Genomic DNA, 13,990 nt, shown 5'->3' on the forward strand with positions numbered 1-13,990 from the left:
GGTATTCCTATTCTTGTAAGTTGAGAATGTAATGGACTGTGCATGGATGTCAGATGGCTTCTCAATTGGGATTTCTGTAGAGTCAATAATTACTCTCGTTGATGGATAGAGTTTTTTTAAATCATCTGGCATGGTATCCAATATCACTTGTTTTGAAGGCCAAATTGGTAAGTTTGACAATAGACTGTACATATGCTTGATCCAAGCATTAATGATGCGGGAAACTGTTGCTTCTGAGACATGAAACATGTAGCCAAGCAGTTGATGATCAAGAGCTTGTCGTAACTTGATCAGTGTCATAAAAACTTGTTCTTCATTTGAAAGCAATGTACAGGTGTACTCCAATCGATCCAAATCGTACATTACAATGTCCTTAAAAAACAGAAACTGTTCGATGTCATCAAATCCAGTGAAGTACTGAACTGCTTTCTGGTCATCCTTGATATTTTGTAAACTGAAATTTGGCATCGAAGCACCCAGTTGGCACTGAATGCCCACATGTTCCGAGTCTGTTGTCAATTCCTGGTCGCTATGTGTTCCGGAATAAATTATTTCAGTAGGCTCTGGTTTAAATGGGTTTGAATTGTTCGTCTTCCTGGCAGTTTTTAGTGGTGCTTTTTTATCATGTTCAAAGACACTTGGCACTGCCTCCTTTTTCAGTCTTTTAAGTTTCATTTTCGGCTCATAATCGCTCGGAAGAAAATGACCATAGCAAACATTATCTTTACTCAAATCAGGCGTCCAAAGTTGTTTCGTTTTTGGGTCAGATCTCTTAACTGCTACTGTCAATTTCCTCAGCTGCACTGGTGACGTAGGAAATAAATGGCCACCTCTCCGACTCTTGCAACCAAGTACACAGCAATATCGTGGCATGTTATAACGTAGATCGATGATAATACAGTCTATAAAATGAAATATATGTCACTCAGCCTCAGCTAATATTCAAACGTCACTTTCTTGAAATGAAATACCGGTACGTGAAGTAACCTGGTAATTCATAAATTGCACTGAACTCAACTAGCTCTAAGATGCATCAGGCGTAAATATGTTTATATGCCATACATACAAAGAGATTATTTCTGTTATCCGAATCCAACAGGCAGTCGCAGACCTGGTTTCTAGTGAATAAAGACGACCAAGCTATATGAGAGGCACGGTTTGGTTTATGTGTACTACGGACGACAGGACGAGGTGTTGGCGCCTCAAGTGGTTTGTGAATGTCTCCAATTGTGACACATTAAATATGTCCGCTAGATGCAACATTCTCACGCGACAACTTTTACGATGTTCTGATGCATTTGTATACTCTCGCATGGTGTTACAACTAAACATGCAACTGCTAGGCCTAGTGCAGCAACAATATTATTCAAATATTTTAAAATGTGATTTTTTTTCCTGCCAGGCGTGAATTCACAATGGGGAATCACATTTTCACGATACTGTGGATAGATGTGGTGGTAAACCTAGAGAACATACAAATGAAATAAATTTCGACCTTTTGCCTACAAGGAGTATATCTCTTATCGATAACACATGCTAGATTATCAAGCGAGAGCTTCCCGATCGAATAATGACCTGACCATGACCTGATTGTGTTCAAAAGTCAACGTATCATTTTGTTGTACCTTCGATATATAGGATCTGATTGAGGGTGAAATATGCTGTCTGATACGGCACTGTAATCGTCCCTATTTTCACAGTGTCATTAAATTCATATATAACGTTATGCTTTGTTGTGAAGCAGGGAGAACGTCTTTCGGGTTAGAAGAAAGATTGGTGTTGTAGTAATAACAACATTGGTTTTCCCCGTTGAATACCTATGAAGTAACGTAACATGAAACATTGGTATCGGGCTAAAAACAACATCGTACAATCATAATTCAAGATATTACATTTCCCTAAGATGTGTTCAAGCACAATACCTGAGGAGAAAGCGGTTTTCCAAAACGCAATACTGTTACAGTGACATTGTAATGTTTGAATATATGGTGATATCACAGTGACTCCAAAATATAGGGAAAGGCTTTTGAGAATCGGTGGAGTTCTGACGGCGTGGCCTAGATTCACGTGTACCTGCACTGCACGTCGTGCAGGTTTCAAGACTGAGCTGATGTGATGATTTTGTTTAGTCATCAGCTACCCAAATCTCGCAGTTCAAAGATTTTTGTCTGATAGGGGTCCACGCAAGCATCTAAATAAATTCAGAATTACACGCTAAGAAATTGATAAGAAACCAGAGCTGGGTAAACTGCAGCTCGAGGGCTGCATTCAGAATTGAATCTGTTGCGAGCCGCACCTCAGGAATTTAAGCGTCAGAGGGGTTGATTGCCGAGTCTAATATTTAATTGGTCTAAACTGCAGTATAGAAAATTTCCTAGATTCGTAAGATGATGTAAATCAGATATGTATATGAAAACCATTTTAAAATATCAATGATATTGTTTCGCGACACTGCTAAATAATATTACTCATTCCGGCAGTCGTACCCGGACCGTTTCAGGGACAGTTGCTAACATATAAAACCTTGGAAACCCGAGATTTACCACATTACAAAGCTAACTTCGCATCTAATACATTACTATGGTGCACTATATATATATCGTCTTTCAATTAAATAAAAGGGCAAAAGAAAACAGGAAACAAACGAACATCAAGATAATGAGTTTTCGGCCCTTATTAAGCGCCTCCATCGTGGGCGGTCGTGGGCGTCTTCGAGCGATAGCCCGCGTTGCGCTAGCTCGGTCTCTATTGTTGAGCGCCATGTGGTTCTATTCCAGCCACCTCTGCGCCATGGCTCCGTCGGAATGTGGTTGATGATCACAAGTGCGGCAGCTTCTTCCTGACGCCATACAGAGTTCAAAGTTCTCGTGTTCAGAGTTCCAAGTTTAACTTCTGCATTTAGGCTAATCCTCAGGGATCTTGGTTGAGGCTTCGGGTCCCCGGCGCCACCCGGCAGATCCCAGTCTTTCTGTTGATATTGTCCCACTCGGCGAGTACGCAGTAACTTAAGGTAGTAAAGTCTTCGTCGCACTTTGCGACTTGGTCTACTCTGTTTACTGCCTATACTGCGCAGCACGTCCGAGCTGTACGTAATCATTACAAAGCAATCAGCTAGCGGAGCGAGAAATACACGTCTGCACTCGGCGACTGACTAAAGCGACTGGTGCACAACAGAGTGTTAAAAGGAATAAAACATTTAAATATGATTTTCACGCGAATCCAAATTATCATATGGAATTGCAAATCAGCGTGCTTTCTGTTATTCCTTTCAGAGACCAGTTCAAGTATGCGAGGCTTTGCCTTGGGAGGTGCCGTCGTACCATTCGGTCTAAATGCAATAGCGTGATATCAATTGCTTGATTTCAAATGAGTTGATAAATAGTGGGGATGGAACAAAAATTTCAGACCGACGGGGTTTCGATCTAGAACCAGAACCTTCCCACTGCAAACGACGTACAATAGCACAACAGTCACAATTTGACTATACGGATAGGGCATCATTGAATGCAACCATCAATGATGGCCAAGACGGGCGTGTCATCATCAATCATAAGTATGAGGTAAGCGAGTATCTTGACCTCCGGGGAGCCCCTAAGACTGTCTCAGGGAACCACGGTTAAGAAACTATACCTGGGACCATCTGGGATTACGAACGTTGAGTAAAATAATCGAATGCATCATTATACAATTGATCGACAATTGACTATCAAAAATTACAGGTTTCTTTGTATGTTTCTGATTGGGAGATGTAGCCTATCCCCCTAAATTGCTCGAAAATAGTTTTAGTACATGGTATTGTTTGCGATATCGCATAAATTAAATGTAAATTTTCATAGCGTCCAGACTTCGTGTGGTAGCCGGAACAAGTATATGTGAGGTCAAGACATTTCCGTACCCAGGGAGTTTAGGGGCTCAATACCCCCTTGTCACAATCCTAACATTTACATAATATATTGCCTACTAATAATTTTTCATCTATATCAGTCCAATATATTAGTTATTTTCAAGTTACGTAGGTTTTCCATGCCGGACAAGTCTGAGTCGTAGAGTTTAATACAAAGTTTGTATCATTGCAAAAACACTATTGTTATCGCATCGGCCGGCAGCAATATCCCTCACAAAGTCGCCTAACCTGATATAGCACACCTTTAAATCTTGGATTGCACGATGTGCTGATTGCTCAGAGAGAAAAGCTGCCATGATGATACCTGTATGCAGTTTTCAAAACCACAAATTCCGTTCGGATTATCGGCGAGAAATGAACTAACACACATCCCCGATTGCGCGTTAGCTCAATGCCGAACTGTAGCGCAAAGCTGTGGCACCGCTGAAGAATTCGAGAATGGATGAGTAAAGTTAGCCAATAGGCCTTTTGCAGGACATGGATCACGTGACCCGTAGCGCATAGCAACCACAAATTGGTTAGCAAGCTACTTTCTCGCGCACCTGCTTCAGTGCAAAATATCGCTTAGTGTACTGTTGATTTCTGGTTTTAAACGTTTCGGAAATTTGTTGTAGAAGTCATCGTAGATTTAACTATGCTATATGTCAATCCTGCACAAAGCATTTAGAATGATATCGTCAGAATTACGCAGAAATCTCTCGGTAACGTACTCGTGTTACAGTACTTAACACTGATCATACGTACTTAAATTCATGCATTTGAAGTAGAGCAATTGGTTTATATTGCGGTAAGAGTATTTTCTAGTTAAGTAGTACTATTTGTCTGTTGTGGAGCCTGATTTTGGATTGAACATATGACTGAAGCAGCTGGGACCCACAAGGATCAGGATATACGGTCTGCTGATTTGGGAGCAGGGGCGTGCTGCCATAAAACAATGTCGCTGAAGACATCGGAAGTATCTTTTGGGAGAACTCCAAAACATCGCTGCTCGTTTGGTAACTAGGTCAAGGAAGCGTGATCACGTAACACCGATTCTTAGATCTCTTCATTGGTTACCCGTGAAATTTAGGTCTGAATACAAGCTTCTTCTGTACGTCTTCAAATGCATGGAGGGAAGTGCACCAGCGTATCTTCGTGAGCTAGTGACAATGTCTAATCCCGGAAGAGCGCTACGTTCTCAGTCGCAAAAGCTCTTGTCCGTTCCAAGAGTCAGAACATCGACCTACGGCGAGAGAACCTTTTCTTCCTCGGCCGCCATTCTGTGGAACAATCTTCCAATTTCTATCAGACTATGTGACTCGCTATATGTTTTCAAACGCAAAATCAAGACCGTTTTATTCGCACGAGCGTTCGAACTAGAGTAGTGTTCATTCCGCCCTACAACTATGCACTTCGTCTTTTATACATATCCTTTACTTTTATATTTTATTGCCTTTTATGTACAGCGCCCTAGTGTAGTATTGTATATTAGGCCTAGTGATATATTGTGATATATTGTTATATTCGGCGCTCTATAAATTATTATATTATTATTATATTCTTTATTCACAATAAAACTGGTAGATACACACATATTCCGGGGAGCAACCTGCCCCCAAAGGAAAATGGCGAGATTGGAGTAAATTTTTAAAATTTCAGTAATACATTCAAATTGTTATTCCTATGCAATACACGGAGAAGTCAGATTACAGAATTGCAGCAGATGAAGAATTGGCAGAGGTAGAGATGATTGAAGATGAAGAATCGAAATTACAGAAATTATGCTGTGATTCACAAGTGTAATTTTAGTCCAGTGGTGCATTCAAGGCCTTCCGAAGAATGTGCACAGTGCCCAATAATGTGATTTTCTGGATCATGTCGAATCGAACGTTACCCGGAATTTGTTGGATATGCCTCATGAGTTTTTTGCTCACGACCCCTGTAGCACCAATGACTATCGGTACAATGTTTATTTTGCATCGCCACATTTTCTCACATTCCATTTTGAGGTCTGCGTATTTGGAGTATTTTTCTGATTCTTTTTGCAGTAGATTGTGATCAGCTGGGACAGCCAGTTCAATGAATAAGCATTCTCTTTTCTTTTTTAGTTTGACGATTATATCCGGGCGGTTGCTCCTGATTTCGCGGTCAGTTATAACTGGTACATCCCACAGAATTTTTACTTGTTCGTTTTCTGTCATTGGTGCTGGGCTGTAATCATACCAATTTTTTGTCGAAGTGGTGATGTCAAAATGTTTGCATAATTCAAGATGAATGTAGTGACCAATCCTATTGTGTCTCCATGTGTATTCGGTAGCTGCAAGTGCACCACAGCCGGACATGAGATGTGCTACAGTTTCATTTTGGTTGTGGCACATTCTGCATTTGCCGTCCGTGTTTTGCTTCAGAATTCTTTTGCGATAGTATTTTGTAGGAAGCGATTGGTCTTGTGCTGCGAAAATGAATCCTTCGCTTGCCGGTTTCAGGCCAGAGCTGGATAGCCAGGTCCATGAAAGCTCGTCTACATGGGGCTGTGAAGTTAACTTCTTGTGCTGTCCATGAAGAGGCATCGATTCCCATATCGTTTCTCTCATTTTGAGCATTGCATTTTTGTACTGGACTCGTGCTGCTTTTGCTATTGTTGTGGGTTTGGCAACAGTGTTTTCAGCAGTGTACAGGTTAGCTGTTTCCATGTTGACTTCTCTGACGTACTTGTCGTGACGATAGCTCAGAGATTTTGTTTTGCGCTGTTTGTCTTCCTGTGCAATGAGTATGCAGTAAATGTTTTCGCTGTTGTTGATGTACTGTGACAAGCCGATGATTTCTGTTTTGAAAGTTTGTTCAATTTCTTGTAGTCCTCGACCACCTTTTTTTCTGGGGATGTACAGTCTTTGTGTATCAGATTTTGGGTGATGCATGTGGTGCATTGTCATCAATTTTCTCGTCTTTGTATCCAATTTTTTAATTTCATCTTTGCGCCAGTTCAGTTATTATTATTATTAACTCGCCATCAAGACTAATCAAAGCAGTGCACTTCATTGTTGTGTTATACAATGCTGATCTTGTTACCACTACTTCACAACTGCGATTGAAGTGGATTTGGAAAATCACACGGGATTATTAGTTGATGTCGCATATGCGATATTCAGCGAACTACGGGAAGTAACTATCAAATAGATCTTAGAGCAAGTCAACGCAGTGACAAGATCGGTCATCCAATACCCAGAGGTGGTCAACGTAGTCATTGTTGGTAACCGAGTAGAAGTAACGCTACTCCAGTACAAGTAGAAATAATTACTTCCAGGAGATGTCAAAAGTACTTAAAGTTAAAGTAGAAATGAATTTCTGAAAAGTAGTCAAGTAATTCGTTAGATTTGGTCAATGGTCGCTTAGTTTTGGAAAATAATGCCGGGTGATAACTGTTAACATTGCACGGTGCATCTGTATCAACGCAAAAGATTAATGGCACTACGAATAGCTGCAATTTCCAAAAATTTATCTAGTTACCGTGGTACTGGGGCTATTTTGCCCAGTTGTTATAACAACTTCACCCTTAAAGGGGATGCAATCATGCGCCAAAGCTAGTTTTTAGTTTACAAAATCTCAAGTCCGACAAAAAAGTACTGCCTAAAAATGTGAAGTAGAAGTGGGAGTAGCCTTAACACATAAAGACGCGAGTACTCACGGAAAATAGCACTTCGTTACTGACTCCCTCTGTATATTGGTTCAACCAACTTACGACGAGAATTGTTCCTTTTTTCATTGACTTCGTAATGTTCTTAACTAATTACATTCTTTGATTCATTGAATTTACAAATAAACATGGAAAGCGAAGTGCAATTTATCAATTATTTTTTTGCATTCAATACTCAGATCCTAAGATATTGTTGAAGAAAAATGCATGTCAACCTTATCAGGTTCAATAACTGCTGAGACTTAATGCCCGTTGCCGATGTCTTTTCCTCTACCTCCATAGCCACTTGTTTAGACAGATTCATAGGATCTACGGAAGTGCGGTTATCTTGCTATAGGCAAAATGAAATATCATTTTCGAAGCGGACATCAGCATCGGGAAAGAAGTTCAGGACAGTTAGTCAGTGTTCAGATCATCAGCTGAAATTTTCCGTTGGCATTAAACCACACTGCCTTTTGCCGTATGACCAAATTTTATGTGGTGATCATAATTGGCTCCAGGCTGAATTTTTGACGAAGGCCTCATCAATTTCTTAGTTGCCTGTGTCCGGCTCTTTTGGGATATTCCATCAGATCATTAATTCGTATACATGTGGTAAAGCCATGTCTTGAAACCCAAGATATTTGCAGTGCCAAACAGTAAAGTAATCCAATCCAGGCAATCAATCAAGTAATCCAGGCCTTGAGACAGTTTGTTTCACCATCACTTGAAGCTGATGCTCATTTTTCTTCGGGTAGTGGCACTTGGCAGCATCACAGAATGATCAAGAACTTGTAATGTAGGTATATATCTAAATATTTTGAATTGGTCAACTGAGAAGCCATACAATAGCATAGGATGCTTATTATATATACTGTATGTAGCACATTTCCTGAATTCCTAACACGTCAACGTACTGCCAGTCATTGTCTCTTCAGGCTTAAAGATGGCGGTATCCTCTATATATTGCAATCGACATCAATTATCAAAATACTGCAATGGTTACCAACTGCCATTACACTACAACTATGGTATAGTATACTATATCCACACCTAACTTAATGCTGCAATAAATATCAAGCAGTTGATCACCTGCACTGTCGAATTTTGTGTCATAAAATCATAATTGACTACCAAATAACAGCTACAAAATCGAACATTTTCACGCAAGGAGTTTACATAGTTCTAGAAGAAAAGATATCCAACACATTTGAAGCCTTGCGCTTTTCTATGGCACTATTATGGAACGTTTACAACCATAAAACGATATTATACAATATCAGAAATACGGCTACGTTACCCAGGAATTTCTGCGTTATTTTGACGAAATCATTCTAAATCTACTCTGGAGGAGTGACATCTATCACAGGTAAATCTCCGATCACTTTGACGACAAATTTCCAAAACGTTTACAACCAGAAATCAGCAGTACACTATGCGATATTTATCACTCAAGCAGGTGGGCGAGAAAGTAGCTTGCTAACCAATTTGTGGTTGCTATGCGCTACGGGTCACGTGATCCGTGTCCTGCAAAAGGCCTATTGATATCAGTTAACAATTAGAGGGTAAACCGAAATTGCGGTCACTAGAGGGCGCGCGTGCGACTGGTCCTTTGTCTACGTATCTACGACGACGACGCAGGAAGTGTAGTAGAAGTAGTATTGGAGTGGTAGTAGTAGTAGTAGTGGATTAGCAGTAGTAGTAGTGGAGTAGCAGTAGTAGTAGTAGTGGACTAGTTATAGTAGTAGAGTAGTAGTAGTGATGCCGTGTTGTTCTGTTCCCCGTTGCTCAAATGCCGGCGGTCACCGATTTCCGACTCGCGAAGACACCAGAAAGAAGTGGATAGTGGCGATACGAAGGCTTGACAGTCGCACCAAAAAACTGTGGCAGCCGGGCCCAAGCGCTCGTGTTTGTAGCGCACATTTTGTGGAGGCCGACTATTGTGACGATGGAAATGGTAAGGATAAAATTTCTTGATTGCCGTTGGGCATCGATTGCTCCAGCCCAGCTGGTAGCTTACATGTTGCTTTCCGTTAGGTAGTATATAAGCCAGGAGTTATTGAACAGCTGAATATTTGGTTGAACAAGTCCCTCATTTTATCTGTCTCAATACCAGAAATTCATTCATTCATTTTCGTTTCTCTGTTTACAGCAGAGAGGAAATTATTGCGCGACGGTGCAGTGCCTACTATTTTCCCATTTGGACGGTCTGCAAAGGAAGGGAAGGAAGAGCAAAGCGCAAGCATCATGATCCATTTGAAGATATTTGTCCTGACAACATCCACTCGAATTTAAACCCAGTAATAGGGTTTAGCGAAGAGGTCGTAATCGATAATGATGGGTGCAGTAATCAATTGAATATGTCTGTAAACGATGATGGACATGTTGACGAAACGACCGAATGTTGTTTGATGCCATCACATGGATTGAGATTGGACAGCTTGAAAGACAAACCCGAAGCTGTGAAATATTTCACTGGATTTGAGGATTACCATCACTTTAATTTTTTTTAATGTTCTTGGTCGAGCTGCCCGTTACTTAAAAAGTCAATGCAGCCGTCTATCTCCCCAAGAGCAACTCTATCTCACTCTCATGAAACTTCGCCAGGCAAAAGACGACTTTGAACTTTCACTCATATTCAACATCAGCAAAGTTCGAGTAGGTCAGTTGTTCAACATGTGGGTCAATTTCATGTACCACCGGTTGAAAGAGTTGAACACCTGGCCATCGTATGAGCTGACACAAGAACACATGCCACAAGATTTTAGCAAGAATTTTCCTTCTACCAGAGTAATATTAGATGCGACCGAAGTTCCATTGAAAAGCCATCTAATGTGAACGCACAATCAGCCACATTTTCTTCTTATAAGAACCACAACACCTTGAAAACAATCATCGGCTGTTCTCCCTCTGGCCTTGTCTCTTATGTGTCCGATACTTATGGTGGTAGGACGACCGATAGACAAATTATGGAGAGATCTGTGCTAATGACAGATAAAAGCAAGCTCCAGCGACGGGACAGCATCATGGCTGATCGTGGATTATTGGTGCAGGATTTATTTGCCAATCGGGACGTCTTTGTAAATACTCCACATTTGCTTGGGGACAAAAACCAATTTGATGAGGAAGTATTAATTCACGACCGCCGAGTTGCCTCGAAAAGGATACACATCGAGCGTATCATAGGTCTAAGTAAGACCTTAAAATTTTTAAAGAATGAACTGAATATGTTCGGCTTCTTTTTCTGTAATCTGGGAACAAAATAGACAATTTCATTAAAAAGAAACAGTCTACAGTGGTGCAGGGTGATGATGAGGTGCAATGGAAGTACATGGTTACGAATAACTACCACTAGGCCTACTAGGAAAAGAAGCACCCCACCTTTAAAGAATAGTCCACCCAGTACTGTCTCCAGTCAATACCAAAATAATTATGATCATGAGTGGCTTCAAACAAATTTGCTTTTTCGTACATGTGCCGCATCGGAAGGTCTTTGCCAGAAGAAAAGCCGAAACCAATGACTTGATTTCTGACATAATCATTATAGCCAGGCCAGTTTTGAAATTTTGAAGGTCGTGGATCCTCATCGTTCTTTTGGACAAACAGGCCTTGGCATTTAACCAGAGAAGCTGTAAATCCAAGAATTGTTACATTAAGTTTTGATCAAATTCAAGTTTTGATCAATTTATATATATATATAAATAACCTACTCTGAATCTTAGATAATAAACCTGTTTTTGATCATCCTTGTATTACCTAAACGAAACTTGCGAGGCCTGTGAAAAGTCTGAAGAGCGTCAGTACAGCCGTTTGCAACCTTAAGTGCGCCGGACTCCTTGAAACATGCAAGCATCAAGAGAATGGCTGCAATATGCTTGCACGTACTGTGAAGACCGGCTCCTGCTGGGCATTCACACGGACTATTCTGGATTTCACCACTTGGCAGTGACGCAACTTTCACATTATAGGTGAGCTGAAAAAGCAGACCTAAGTATTCTTGGCCCTTCATTAGTATTCCAACACAATGACTAACATCACTACGCATGGTTGCGCACAACAAGCCCGAGACAAAAAACTTGCGGTTGTTCTCAACGAAGCTGGCCACCACTACTCTTTCACTTTCTAAAAGATTTGCCCCTTTCTCAATGCCTTTGAGATCTGCACAGCATGATTTGTCTGAAACTAGTCTGTACCGGAAGTATCCGTCGATCAAATCCTTATTCACTGGAGGTACTGAGTGCGGGTGATCCTCACATATTTGGCTAAATCCTTCTTTTGGCCACTCCACAGGGTCTGGTGCTGTCAAGACAATTTGAGGTCCCCGGAAATCTTGGTTTCGGTCATAAGCTTCGACAGTGGCGGCTCGTCCTATAGGGCAACTGGGGCATTGCCCCACCTAAAATTCTGTTCAATAACAATTTAACCATTTATAGACGCACAGCGCACAATATATACCGAGATCACAGCGAAACCCGCGTTCTTCTTGTGCTTTCGCTTGCAAATGCCCATACATAGCGAAGTCTCTGCGAAAATCGAATTCTCTTCTGTGTTTTCGCTTTGTGAATGCCTAGCCGGGGCTTGCCCCGGTAGCGCTCATAACAAGCTTTCACTATCCATTCTCTCAAAGCCGCGCACAATTAAGAAACGGTGATATACTCTCTCCTATTCGTAAAATGGCCGAGCAACCGGGGCATATATGCCTGTCGCCTCTAAGGTGTGATGTAACAATCGTATCTATGTCTGAACTCGGATACCGTGATATGCGTTGAGTCGACCTTTGCTGGTATAGGTCGATTTTGATGGTGTTTCACACCATGATAATTCTTGAAACTTGGTATGTCATGTCGTGATGGTGGTATTTAACACTGTCCTAAGTTTCAAGGTTCCTACTCAAAGTTTAGGGTTGTAATTCCGGTTCCAAAGTCGAGTGTGTGCTGATGTATCGCAAACATATTTCACGCAAAGCCGGTATTGGTCTCCATTAATTTTAACGATGCTCCTTAGCTAGATCCGTCATGAGCTTTTACATGGTATGTCTTGATTTTAGTATCGAACGCTGTGCCAAGTCTCAAGGTTGGCACTCAATGATTAGGGCAGCAATTTCGTTATCAAGTTCGAGTATGGTAGAGATGTGCGCTGATCTGACACTTAGCCTACCTAACGCATTGCGGATTTCACGCAAAAGCCGGTGTATCTGTGTTCCATACTGAGATAGGTGATGAGATGCTGATATCATGAAACAGTTTACTAACATCCTCGGTTTGCATTCAAATATTTAGTTTTATTTTATATTCTCCAATGTCAATTTCACCGTGGAATGGTGGCCTTCGGGCCATTTGCTCACAATTACAACCCCTGTCAAGCGCGATAGCTGTTTCGTTTTCGATGGCGGCTAACAGCTTATCGCTTGATCAGCCTATTCCTCAGTAAATTTTACGCAAAATTCGGCGTTGATCAATTCGTATTAATTTTGACAGTGTACCGTACCGAAAACGGTCATGAGGCTACTTCTCGATGATTTCATGTAACAGTGTACCAAGTTTTCGGCTTTCATCCACGTATTTATTCGGTAATATATTTTCCGAAGGCGATTTTGCAGCAGACATATAGACAGTAGACACTATAGACCGTAAGCCGTATGTGTCGTGTGACAATCTCCAGCCTCAAGGTCAAAATCTCCCAAGCTGTACCGGGACCGAATTTCCGAGGATGCTATCCGTGGTTCTTCAGAATGATGTTTTGGATTCAATATGACATTTCCTTGTCCAATCTATGAGATAACAATTGCGTATGTGTCCGAACTCGTTGACCTTTCCAGTAAGGCATACGCAATCTCTCGATTTATAGTCATTTCCATTTCTGCAGATAAGTAGTCAGGTCAAGTGCGAACATGAATCGTGTTGAATCTTTGCTCCGTACGCCGTTTAGCCAGCTGCCTTTAGAGCAAAAATTAGAGGTAAAGCGACTAGGTCCGTATCAGCCTAGAAACTGCCCATTGGTCCAATCGTACGCCGGAGGAAAACGCACTCGTGCCTTTTCTTCAGCGCATTTCGATAAAAATGAATGGCTTACTTATGGCGAGGATAAAAACGCCTTGTTTTGCTCGCTTTCGGGACGAGAATCCTACCATATACAAATCGGGTCGGAGGCGCTGCAGCACTTTACAGAATTGCTGAGCATGGAACGATTAAAACACCACAAGGTGTCATGCGAATGCTCTTTGTATGTAGGTAGTTGGTCTGTGTATTTTTTGGTATAGTCTTACTCGGCGCTTGCGTAATCTCTACCACGAAATCATAACGCATGCTACTAAGAATACCCTGATGATTGATTCGTGGCATGGGAACGATTCTTAGTTCGCGTACATTTTGTAAAATAATCATTTGAATAAAAAACAAGGAATAAAACATTTGTTACCGCACTTCAAGTCACGC

At 41.2% G+C, this 13,990-nt stretch overlaps 1 pseudogene; it reads left to right on the top strand.

Moving 5' to 3' along the window:
• Positions 1 to 9,726: 9,726 nt before the first annotated feature.
• LOC145448437 (uncharacterized) lies at positions 9,727 to 13,147 on the top strand (annotated as a pseudogene).
• Positions 13,148 to 13,990: the final 843 nt, after the last annotated feature.

The sequence above is a fragment of the Botryllus schlosseri genome, chromosome 10 (assembly GCF_051294905.1).
Source record: "Botryllus schlosseri isolate E-star chromosome 10, Bs_hap1, whole genome shotgun sequence".
NCBI classification, from domain to species: domain Eukaryota; kingdom Metazoa; phylum Chordata; class Ascidiacea; order Stolidobranchia; family Styelidae; genus Botryllus; species Botryllus schlosseri.